Source organism: Mesoplodon bidens, assembly GCF_964165515.1.
Source record: "Mesoplodon bidens genome assembly, chromosome: 19".
NCBI classification, from domain to species: Eukaryota; Metazoa; Chordata; class Mammalia; order Artiodactyla; family Ziphiidae; genus Mesoplodon; species Mesoplodon bidens.
The window spans coordinates 33,509,785-33,522,944 of NC_138179.1; positions in this window are offsets into that span (position 1 = coordinate 33,509,785).

Sequence of the window (13,160 nt, forward strand, 5' to 3'; positions counted from 1 at the left end):
CCCTCCAGCCTCTAAACTCTCAACCTCTCCCCCTCCCCAACATCCCTCTGTCCCTCCCCCATGCCAATCTTAACCCCAGAGGACATTTTCTGGGGTGGAGCTGGGAGAAAGTTTATCCATCATGCCTTCTGTTGTTGCAGCCCTCAAGACCCTTCTGTTTTTCAAGCCCCAAACCCTGAGACTCTCCTTTTCCACTGCTTCCTGTTTTACATCCCTTCCCTGAGGCAATAAGCACCAAAGAGCTGAACTTTAATTCTGAGATAGTGGTCTGGGAGGAGGTTCAGCAAAGGGTAAAAGGAAATGGAGATACAAAATTATCCCTTAATGCTTAAAAGATATTGTCTACACACACACGGGCGCGCACACGTGCACCCCAGGAGGACGCAGCTTTGTGGCCTAATTTTTCCATTTAGCGATGACTTATGGACCCATGCCTGTGTCATGATGGCATTTTTATTGACTTCATGCTGTGACATTATATGGGGTTCAGTCACTTATCTTAGTGCACCCAGTGTTGGAGAAATACATGACACATCTTCCTTGAGTTATGATGGGTTTACATCCCAATAAACCCGCTGTAAATTGAAAACACCTTAAGTCAAAAATGCATTTAAATCACCTCACCTACCAAACATCATAGCTTAGCCCGGCCCACCTTAAAAGTGCTTAGAACACTTAACGTTAGCCTGCAGTTGGGCAAAATCATCTAACACAAAGCCTATTTTATAATAAAGTGTTCACTATCTCATGTAATTTATTGAATCCTGGACTGAAAGCAAAAACCAGAATGGTTGTCCGGATCCAGTGTGGTTGTCAGTGTGTTGGCTGTTTATCCTTGTGATCGCCTGGGCGCCGCAGTGGCTGCCTCTGCGCAGCTTCAAAAGGGAGGATCGGACCTCATATCGCCAGCCCAGGAAAAGATCCAAATGCGCACCACCTTAAAGTTGAGAAATCATAAGTCAAACCACTGTAAGTCGGGGACTGTCTGAATCTCCAAATCTTTATTACCGTAAATAACATTGCCACGTTCGTCCCATGGGCAGACCACTCTCAGCTGTGGGTTCTAAGACAAGGGTCATTATCTCTCTAAGCCTTAGTGTCTTGATTTATAAAACACTGGCACTACCTCACAGAGTCGTTGGAAGAATTAAATAAGACAGTAGATATAAAGTGCCCAGCAAAAACGTGTTCATTCAAGGATGATGAAGATGGTGATGATGGTGAAGATGACAGTCACACAACTTTTTACAAATCTCTATTTTTCTCAGGATAAAAACCTAAAAGCAAAACTGCTGGGTGAGAGGTTCCTTAAAAAACTAAAAATAGAGTTACCATATGATCCAGCAATCCCACTCCTGGGCATATATCCATAGAAAACTCTAATTCAAAAAGATACATGCGGGCTTCCCTGGTGGCGCAGTGGTTGAGACTCCGCCTGCCGATGCAGGGGACGTGGGTTCGTGCCCTGGTCCGGGAAGATCCCACATGCCGCGGAGCGGCTGGGCCCGTGAGCCGTGGCCGCTGAGCCTGCGCGTCCGGAGCCTGTGCTCCGCAACGGGAGAGGCCACAACAGTGAGAGGCCCACGTACAGCCAAAAAAAAAAAAAAAAAAAAAAAGATACATGCATCCCAGTGTTCACAGCAGCATTATTCACGATAGCCAAGACATGCAAGCAACCTAAATGTCCATCAGCAGAGGAATAAAGAAGATGTAGTATATAGATACAATTGAATATTACTCAGCCATAAAGAAGAATGAAATAATGCCTTTGCAGCAACATGGATGGACCTAGAGATTATCATACTAAGTGAAGTAAGTCAGACTGAGAAAGACAAATATCATATGATATCACTTATACGTGGAATCTAAAAAGAATGTTACAAATTAACTTATTTACAAAACAGAAATAGATCCACATAGAAAACAAACTTATGGGGCTTCCCTGGTGGTGCAGTGGTTGAGAATCTGCCTGCCAGTGCAGGGGACACGGGTTCGATATCTGGTCCAGGAAGATCCCAGGTGCCGCGGAGCAGCTAAGCCCGTGAGCCGCAACTACTGAGCCCCCGCGCCACAACTACTGAAGCCCGCACACCTAGAGCCCATGCTCCACAACAAAGAGTAGCCCCCGCTCGCCGCAACTAGAGAAAGCCCGCGCACAGCAACGAAGACCCAACGCAACCAAAAATAAATAAATTTTTTAAAAAAGAAAACAAACTTAAGGTTACCAAAGGGGAAAGAGAGGGGAGGAGGGATAGATTAGGAGTCTGGGATCAGCAGACACACACTACTATATGTAAAATAGATAAACAAGGGCCAAGAAAACAAAACCGCTGGGTTAAACGATAGGTACGTTTTCTAAAATCTTCTGAGAACTATTTTGATTTACCCTCTATGGCCCCTGCCCAGAACCCCGTTGCCAGCCTGGTGCACCTGTCTCCCACCTGTTGGGTGCGTTGACTGCACAGGGCTCACAGCTGCACTGTCATTTGAAGCGTCGCCCTCTGGCCTATAGGAGCCACCCACGTGAGAAGTGCCTGGCATGTTAGCCTGCCCCCAGGGCAGGCCGCAAACAGTGGCTGACCTGGCCTCAAGGTGGGACAAGCCGTGGTTCCATTCCTGCTCCCAAGCTCCCCACGGGATCAGGTTAAGACCGGACTTCAGCTGAACCACTTCGTGGCTGAGTTTCTTCCTCTAGCCCACTTACTTCACTTCCTTAAAGGCTTTTCTCCTAAGAGCCTTCCTCGATCAGTAGATCATTTCCCTGGGAATCCCTTCCAAAGAATCCATCTTGAAACACCCATCCAATAGCAGTGGGGGCCGTCAGGTGGGGGATCTTAGGTGCATTGTGTGGTTGTCACTCTTTAAAGTGCGTGACCACACACAGCTAGGCAGCATGAGCGTGTGTGCTGGTAGAATAGGGGTCTCCATCCCAGGACACCCTGCTCTGAATGGACGCATCTCCCCAAACACACGTGCACGGGCTGCCCTCACCCAACGAGCCAGTGAGTCTCGAGGCGAAGTAGGAACAGACAAGCCGTGCAATAACAAACATGCCAGCGCTACGAGAAGGCGGCGTGGAGCTTCACTGTCCTTCACGGAGAAAGGCCGAGGAAGCCGGCAAACAGAACCTGGGGGTCCAGGAGCGGTGAGGGGGTGGGCAGGCTGAGGCAGCTGAGACAAAGTCCAGAATGGGGCCAAGGTGAAAAACGGGCACTGACCTCGTTCAAGTACATCCGTGCAACAAAGATGCTCATTGAATAAGCAAACCACCTGATGCTTGCATGGTAGGAAAAATAATAACAAAACACCTGGCACTGTCTTTGGGTTGATTAGCCAATATCTTTATTCTCTCTCTCTGTCTCTCTCTGTCTCGGTCTCTCTCTGTCTCTCTCTGTCTCGGTCTCTCTCTGTCTCTCTTTCTGTCTCTCTCCCCCTTGATGACTGAAGTACCCACTCCGTACGGCCTTCTGCTCAATCCACACTGGTAATAGTGACAAGACTTTGATGTACTCCTTATTCAACAGAATGTTGTTTAGTTCAAAGTGAGGAACAGAGGCAATTCTTTGCTTTTAAATTATTAGCTCTCTAAGTCTTCTGTAATGATGTAGTTTGACTGAAGTGTGCAGTTTATTAACTACATAAAGACGACATTATCAGAGCGGAGAAAGGCGGCGGCGAGCCCTGCCATTCAGCCCAGCAGCAGGGGTTCTAGGTGCTTTGATCTCAATCAATGCTAAATGTCTTTGTGAGATAGAGAGCGAGCTGAAATTATCTTTGGCAAGGCAGCAGCATCAATTATTCAAGTCCTTTTCCTTATGAATTAAAGTGTTCAACTTCCACCCCATTTGTGGGTTTGGGGCATTTTTTTTCTTTTATTGTTGTTTTTCCAGTCAGGAAAGGCTCTTGGAATAAACCTCCGAGCGTCTGCTAATCATACCCCAGCTGATGACCTTTGAAAGGTCACATCTCCTCCTCCTCACTAATTGCTTCCCCACCCTCACTCCGAGCCCTGGTCCTCTTCGAGGTGACCCGGAGGACTGCAGAGAAAACAGGGGCATTGTTTCTATCTGGCTTCGTGCCAGGATGGTCAGCAGAGGCCAATGAAGTAGCCCCTTGACAAGAAGTGTTGGTTTGAAATCTGATGAAACGGAGGCGTCCCCAGGCTGTTAGAACACCCCCGCCCCGCCTGACCTCAGCTGCCCACTGTACCCCACAAGGAAGAGGTCAGCTATCAAACCGCCCTTCTGATCAAGACCCAGTTCCTTTGAATACACCCGCCCTCTGGGATGGTGATTTTTCCATCTGCAGGCTGAGACCCATGAGTGAGTCATCTAATCAATGTAGTGGATTGTGTCCAGCAGAACTGAAGAGAAAAGAAAAGGAAAGATCAGAATGCATTGGATGTATTAGGCTAAGTATTGTTCCTTGAAACTCTATTTCAGATCTGAGTGCCCTGGGTCAACATACAGCATCACCACCACCACTTCCTCACCGGAGAAACCCTGAGACAAGGATCTGGGGGCAAGTCGCTTATTTGGGGGGGGTGATTTCAGAAAGTTCTGTGCTAGGCAGGGTAAATGAGAGAAGAAGGAAGAAAGCCAATGAACTGCATGTTCATTACTGGGCTGCCACCATGGGCCACTGGAGCTCCGTCCCTCTGGGGACATTCTGAGTTGTTCCACCAAAAACGAGGGAGCTGAAACCTTGGTCCACAAGTGCTTGTCCTCCATCGGTCAGGGTCTCGCCTGGGTATTAGCTCCCTGTCGCTTCTAGGATGCTCCATATGTAGACCAAACATGCCCCCGTGGCCAGAGAACCCCTTCAGGCAGAGGGTTGGGACAGAGTGGAGAGAAACTGTCTGTGATGACGCTGGGGAGACCAAGGGAATGTACATGGAGCACAGCAGCATCTGCTCCACCACGTAAGATGTATTTTGTACCATGGATGGCAGTCAGAACAGTCTGAACATCCCTGCCCTAGAAAATAAAGGTAGGAGAGCCATCACCCATACCACTGGAGTATTCTTTAAGCCTTCTAGACTTTTTTGTTTTTTTGCTGTACGCGGGCCTCTCACTGTTGTGACCTCTCCCGTTGCGGAGCACAGGCTCCAGACGCGCAGGCTCAGCGGCCATGGCTCATGGGCCCAGCTGCTCCGTGGCATATGGGATCTTCCCGGACTGGGGCACGAACCCGTGTCCCCTGCATCGGCAGGCAGACTGTCAACCACTGCGCCACCAGGGAAGCCCTAGACTTTTCTTGAAAGCTCTGTATCAACTACATTCACTAACTTAGTACATTTACCTTACAAGTTAGTGATGTTGGCACAGCAGAAGCCCATGTAGGTCAATGAGCCGAGCAGAGTGCTGGCCTGGAATGGCTACTCAACAAAGGGTCAGTTGAATTTGAAACCAGTTTATGAACCACGGGGGTGGATCACTGAGTACCTACTGAATGCTTGACATGGCGCTTGGTGCTGTGGGCAATCAGGGCATTGAGGTACTGAGGATCTGATCAGAAGACAAAGCTAAGCAAAATGCGCCAGCTGGAAAACATCATGCAGGCAGTCAAAGACTGAATCAGGAAGTAGGACTTGTCCCTGTGTGATGGTTAGGATCTCGGTACCTGGGTATTTGGTCAAGCATTATTCTAAATGTTTCTGTGAAGGTGTTTGGGGATTAGATGAACATGTAAATGAGTGGATTTTGAGTAAAGCAGATTGCCCTCTATAATGTGGGTAAGGCTCATCCAATCAAAGACCTCAGAAGAACAGACTGACCTCCCCCGAGCAAGAAGGAAATCTGCCAGAAGACAGCTTTTGGACTCAAACTGCAGCTCTCCCCAGCCTTCCTCCCCCATCAGATGTTAGATTCACCAAGTCTCCACTATCATGTGAGCCAATTCCTTAAAATCTCTCTCTCGATATCTGTCTATCATCTACCTACCTACATACCTATCTGTGTATCTCCTTTTGGTTCTGTTTCTCTGGAGAACACTGATTAATAACACCTAGATTCTCCCTTTTCACTCACCCCAACCCCCGACAGCCCAGTCACCAAACTCTTTGGTTTCACCTCTTTATTATCTCCAGAATCAATCCCTCTTTCCCACCCACACCATCCCATCCATGCCATCTTCTTACCTGGATCACTGCACTCAACACATAACCAGACTCTGTCTTCCCACCACCTTAGGGACCTATGGCACATGTGTTAAATGTTGGCAGACTGGAAGCTGAGAACTTGACCTTGCCTAAGGTGACCTCAAGAGCTGAGTACAAAGGAGAAGAAGGCCAAGTAGGGGGCTGGAAGAGGAGAGAAGAGAGGTACATAAGATCTTCCTAGAGAAGGTACTGCTGGAAATGAGTCTTGGAAAAATGGATGAGTGTTTACCAGACAGGATGATAAAAGAGTGTGAGAACATTTCTGGAAGAAGGAAGTGGCATGATGGGTTTAGGGAACCAAACTCTATTTAAAGTGGTGTTTTTTAAAAATGTACGTTTAAAATTGTAGTACCCACAGTAGGGGAAATGGGTGCTTACATATTCTGCTGAGAGTATTTTCCTGGAAGACAAATGACCAACAAGTATGAAGAGCATTTGAATTTTTCCACTCACTTGACAAGCAATACTTCTAGGAATTTTTTGGTAAGAAACGCCTGTAAAAGTGAAAGATTAGAAAAATCCCAAATAGCCAACAAAATGGGATTAGTTCAATAAATATGCTATATTCCCTACAATTGAATACAATCTGATTATTTAAAATGATGTTGAGATGAATATTTATTGTCATGGGAAAGTGTTCATGACAAACTAAGTGAAAAAAGTAGGTATTAAACTGGGTGAAATGTACATGGAAACTCTCTGTACTACTTCACAACTTTTCTGTAAATCTAAAACTATTCTCAAATGTAAAAGTTTGTCTAAATACCTTAAAAACCAGATATTTACAGTACTGTCTTCTTTGTAATAATATTTGACATACACACTGAAGAATATATTTGAAGGTGATCATAGTGGTTATTCTGTGTAGTAGGATCAGGGGCACTTATTTTCTTCTTTTTACTTATCTGTATTTTCTATCTTTTCTACAATGACTGTGGAGTACTTTTGTCGTGCTTTTAATAAGAAAAATAAAGTTTATCTTAAATTTTCTTAAATTTATCTTAAATGTTCTTTAAAGGGAGCTTATCAAAGAGGGAAAGAAGAAAGACCAGTGGCTAGAGGAAAATAGTATCAAGAAATGGTTTAACATTTTATTTTAGTCTTTATTCCAATTCTAAAATAATATATTCTAATCATGTAGAAATCTGAACATTACTAAAATGTACAAAAAGTGTAATCATCACACATAAGCCTGCTTCTCAGAAATGATCACTGGGGAGTGGACTCTGGTGCTCCACTGAGAGCCCACAGATTCCTTCGACCATTTCTGGAGCTCCTCTCCTGGGTCCAGTGTGGCTTTGCTTCTCACCACCAGCACCTGTGACTCTCTTTGAAGGGCTACCTTCAGGATCCTGGAGCTGCTTTGCCCGAATGTGCAGAGAGGGAGAGGTGGCTGGGCAGACTACACGCGAAGGAGTAGAACATGTGGTGAGGCATAATTTACACTCCTGAGTTTCCCTGTGGGAGGAGACTGGAGCTACTCTTTTTTTTTTTTTTTTTTTTTTTTTTTTTTTTTTTGCGGTATGTGGGCCTCTCACTGTTGTGGCCTCTCCCGTTGCGGAGCACAGGCTCCGGAGGCGCAGGCTCAGCGGCCATGGCTCACGGGCCCAGCCGCTCCGCGGCATGTGGGATCTTCCCAGACCAGGGCACGAACCTGTGTCCCCTGCATCGGCAGGCGGACTCTCAACCACTGCGCCACCAGGGAAGCCCAAGGAGCTACTCTTAACTATACTGAGACTGCATTCTGACTTGGCTTCCTCCCCATCCCTATCCTGCTTCCCCCTCCCTGACCAGGCTCTCCTGGAAGCACTTCCGTAGAAAATCACCTGCACACGAATCTCCATCTCAGGGTCTGCTTTTAGGAAAACAGCTATGTTGTTGCTGTTGATGCTCAAATGCATCTCCTTCCCTTCTTTTCTCTATACATACAACATGTGTTGCACGGCTCTGACACGCTGTACTTTATGGACAACTTGGCTCTGATCTTCCCAGAAGCCAGTGCTGAGAGAGCCATGATTGGTCACATGATTCAAGGCATCCATGGGATTAAAAAAAAAAAACAGCTGGAGAGAAGCAGAGGTATGTTCTAGCATTGAATGCAGAGAAACATTTACCCTGTGACTTGCAGAGAGCCACCTTCTCAACAACTGCCTGCAGTGATTACAGTAACAAAGTCCATAAGCTGAAGGCAAAGAGCTGAAATGGTGTGGTTGAGGAAAAGATGCTCTGATAAAATCCAAGGTTTAAATTCAGCATGTAATCAGGGATTGCACAAGCAGATGCCTGTGGAGGCAAGGTGGTGTAAACGAGGCACCAGTGAGAACAAAAATGATCGGAGGGCGCATTTCCTGTAGGAGCCACTACACAGCTCTAATGAGGAGGGGCCATGTGGGAACATTGTTGCCAGATCTTCAAGAGGACCTGAAAATCAGAATTTATATGTAAAATATCTCAATTTTTAAATACTGGAAATCTTTTTTTGTTTTTAAAACACCAGGCCAAACAAATATGATTGTGGGCCAAATTCAACCCATGACTAACAATTTGCAACCACTGTTCTACGGGGGGATATAATGCAGAGAAAGGGAAAAATAAGGCATGTTCTTCAAATAAGCCAACCAAAAAACTACCTCACACAATTTACCTTTTAACTGCATTTTTCTATTGCTAAAAGCATATTGTACAGTCAGCTTTATCCTCTATTTTCATTTATCACAAGCATTTTCTAACACCATTAAATATCACCTATGAAAATAATTTTAATGGCAACATTACAGAAGTACTTAAAGTGCTAGGGAGTTTTTGTTTGTTTGTTTGGGGATTTTTGTTTGTTTTTACTTTAGGAAATAACACTGCATTTCAGATAATTTCCTCCAACTAGACTCCTAGGTGTGGAATTACTTTGTAAGAAATTTTTTTAAGCTCTAAATTCATATCAAGATTTAGAAATGCTGTTGCATATATCAATAGTTCATTTCTTTTTATTGCTTTTTTATTGCATTCTACTGTATGAATATACCAAAGTTTGTTTATTCATTCTCCTGTTGATGGACACCAGGATGTTGGTGGAATAATAAAAAGGTCTTTAGTGCCAAGTTTAAGAACCACTGAGAAACACACAGAACATAGATGATCATAAATACCAATGAGGGAAGGAAAAAATAATATTATTACCTGTATACCTGTATACATCACACATGGTGGGTCACGTGGGTGAAGAGAAAGGTGAAAGAAAAAGTTGTCTGAGGACTAAGCATTTTTTTCTGTATTCTACATAGGAGTGATAACACCAGGGAATTTCAACTATGTCTTGGGAAAAAGAAGGAAGAGTTGAAGGTCACCAAAAATGTGGCTTATGAGGCCAAATATGTAGAGTCAGCCTACAGGGAGAAAGGACTAAAGAACACATATTTAGACACATAAGTAAGTGGTGGGGCTGAGGCATTTGCCTATGAAAACTCTTGTGACGTCGAGTGGCCACACAACACACATCCTCCCTGGGCGCCATCAACATGCACTCATGGTCTCTAACCACCAGGGGGTCCTCAACGCTGCCAGGCACCCTCCGCATTCCTCTGGCCCTTTCTCACTTCACTCTCCTCCAGATGCTGCGCTTGAATCTCTACTCTTCTCTCCCTCTGCTCTGTCCCTCGATATCCTCCTCGAACACCAGGCCTTCGATGCTCCCATCATGTCTCTGAGGAAGCCCACAAAAGCTACATCACCCTTCCCGTCTCCTCTCCCAGGAACCCATTTGGCATCTTCAGACTCAACGCCATGAATTTATCTCCCCCAAACCACTTCCTCCTCTTGGTTTCCTGGTCCCATCAAAGGCAGCTCCGTTCTCTAACTCACAGGGTTCCCCAGTCTCAGCACCTTTGCCTTCACCCTTTCCTTTCCCCTGATGACATGTTCCACGCCTGTTCGACCTCTGGGCTGCTCTTTCCTTTCTAATCCCATTGCTGCCACCCTTGTGCAGTCTCCTTACCTCTCCAGCCCTATGGAGATTTCACAAGCTTGCTGTGGCTCTATCCATCCCAAACCCTGTCCCCAGATTTATTCTTCCAAAGTGTGGCTCTGATCAGCCACTGTCAGGCTCAGAAGCTTCCTGTGACTCTCCCATCACCTATCAAGTTAAGTCCATCCTCCTGAGCTCAGCTCTGGGGTCAACCTAAGTTACAATATCACCTCCTCCTGGCCCTTTAGTAAACGGGGCTCCTCACTGCTCTGGAAGGCTTCCCCCCTCTATCTCTGGCCACTGCATTGTCCTTGTGGGTCCCTCTAGAACTGGAACCCTTTCCTTCTCCTCTTCCCATCATTTAAGTTTCAACCTAAGCTCATCTATGAAAACCCTGATGGCACCAGTGGGGTGATTCTCCCTTCTCTGAAGCTCTGTACTCTCTAGGCAGTTGATCCCATTCTGCTTTGTATCATTTTAATGCAGGTTTTAGCGCTCTGACTACCCAGAAAGTCCTTGAGGGCTGAGGCCATGCGATCCATTCTTGCATCTTCCAGCAACAGCCATGCAGTAAATCCTCATAACGGGTGTTCAGTGAACCCTTAAATTACTCAGGCTGTTGAGACTTGCTGAGCCAGGCCACATGTGTGGATAAAGAACTCTCTTCCTTGGCTCTGCTGCTAAGCACACACACACACCATCTCACTGGCGTTTGCACACACACACACACACACACGCCATCTCACTGGCGTTTCCTCACAAGTCAAGCAGCGCAGACGCATCCCTCATTACAGACCCGCCCAACTGCTCTCTCTTCAGACCCAGATCTCTTGCCCTGAGGGTTTCCAGCCAACACCCACAGACTAGAATCTCAGTCTCAGGGCTTAGATGACTTCTTAGGGCCTCTTTCTTTGTCTTCTCGTCCCCAGCTTTTCACTTCTGGAACAACCCCCAGGCGCAAGAGCAAAGCCAAAGCTTGACCCAAAGGCAGAGTCCCTTCGGAACCAGCTCGAGAGCAAAAGAAACCCTGCCTTCCCCGAGATGAAAGCTCTGTGCAGCCGGATCACCCAGTGGCCTAATGCCACGCTGCCATGGCAACATGAATTTTAAGCAGTCATTGGCAGAACCCGCCTCTCCTATCTCAACAACCCTGAAGCCAGCCTCTCCTGGGTGGGTCTTCCCACTATGAGCGTGCTGGGTGCACTTGAGGGACCTGAGTCACTTTCTGGGGTCAGGACGGCCCAACCTGGTAATTGATATCCTGGAACCTGTTAAGTGTGACGTCTGGATCACACTCACATCTCCAGACATAGAGTTTGTTGCTGGGGAAAATGTGGAGGCACCAGCAGCCTCAAGGGAAGAAAAACACCCAAAAGCGGGCTGAAAACAGATTCTCACTCCTCTACACTCCAGGAACCGGACTTTTCTGTATCTTTTGCATCCATGCAAAGATGACTGATGTGTACGTGATCCCAAGGACGTCACCGCTTCTAGGGAAAATAAACCACATATTGAAACAACACAAAATGCGTTGTAACTGAGGTCATAATAAAGGCTCTTCCACTTCCTGTTAAGCTGTAGGCTGGGACCCCGGGTGACAGTGACACCAAACAACAAACACCCACAGCCCCAGCGAGGCTGGGATGCCCCAGAGGACAGGCAGGGAGGCACATGTCCTTCAGTCTCTGTGACCGTCCCCACTGTCCTGTCCCCCAAGGGTCAGGGGTGCTCAGAGAGACTGAGGCCCCAGCACACTTGACCTTGTGCCCTAGACTCTAGAAAAAAGTGCCCGAGCCCAGGTGGTCTCAGCGCTGAGTAGATGCAGCACAGACAATGTAACAGTGTCAATATCAGCTCTGGCTAGCATGCAAGGAAATGATTGCCCGCAGACCTTCAGGTCGGTGGAAATCTGAATTAGTACAGTTTTTAAAAAGCCAGTTTGGGGACTTCCCTGGTGGCACAGTGGTTAAGAATCCACCTGCCAATGCACAGGACACAGGTTTGATCCCTGGTCCAGGAAGAGCCCACATGCTGCGGAGCAACTAAGCCCATGCGCGCCCCAACTACTGAAGCCCGTGTGCCTAGAGCCCGTGTTCCACAAGAGAAACCACCACAATGAGAAGCCCGTGCACAATGAAGACCCACTGCAGCCAAAAAAAATAAAAAGAAAAGGCAATTTGTTATGGTGGACTGGTCTTTAAAATATGCATACTTTTTAACCCAGGGATTCTTTTTTTGTTTCTGTCCTGGAGAGGTACTTGCAGATGTGCCCAGAGAGGAATGCACCAGGGTGTTGGTTGCAACATTGTTTGTTTTCACGAAAACTTGGAAACAACTTAAAGTTCATCTACAGGAGAATAATCAAACCATGATACAAACTAAATGTATTGGTTTCCCAGCGCTGCTGTGACAAACTACTACAAACTAGGGGGCTTAAAATAACAGAAATGCATTCTCTCATAGTTCTGGAGGCTAGAAGTCTGGAATCAAGGTGCAGGCAGGTCAGTGTCCTTGTTTTCAGAGTGGAGTGTCCCTCTGAAGGTTCTGGGGAGTGTCCTTGTTTGCCTCTTCCAGTTTATGATTGCCCTGGCAATTCACAGCATCCCTTGGCTTGTCCCTGCATCGCTCCAGTCTCTGTCTCTGTCTTCATGTTCCCTCAGTGTGTCTCTGTATCATCTCCTCTTCTTAGGATTCCATTCATTGGATTTAGGGCCCAACCGAATCCAGCATGACTAACGTTTCAGTAAATTCACCATTAGGGATTTTTTTGTTTTTTTGACTGCACGGCACAGCATTTGGGATCTTAGTTCCCTGACCAGGATCGAACCAGTGCCCCCTGCATTGGAAGCACGGAGTCTTAACCACTGGACCACCAGGGAAGTCCCGGGATTTTTTTTTTTTTAAAGACATAAAAGTTTGGACACCTGTAACTGCTGTGAAGTCATTGACTTTTCACCTATTTCAACAAAAATAATAGAAAGTAATATGAGATATAAAAGTGAGGTAATAATGGGGCCACCAATTCACAGTATTAGTCTCAAT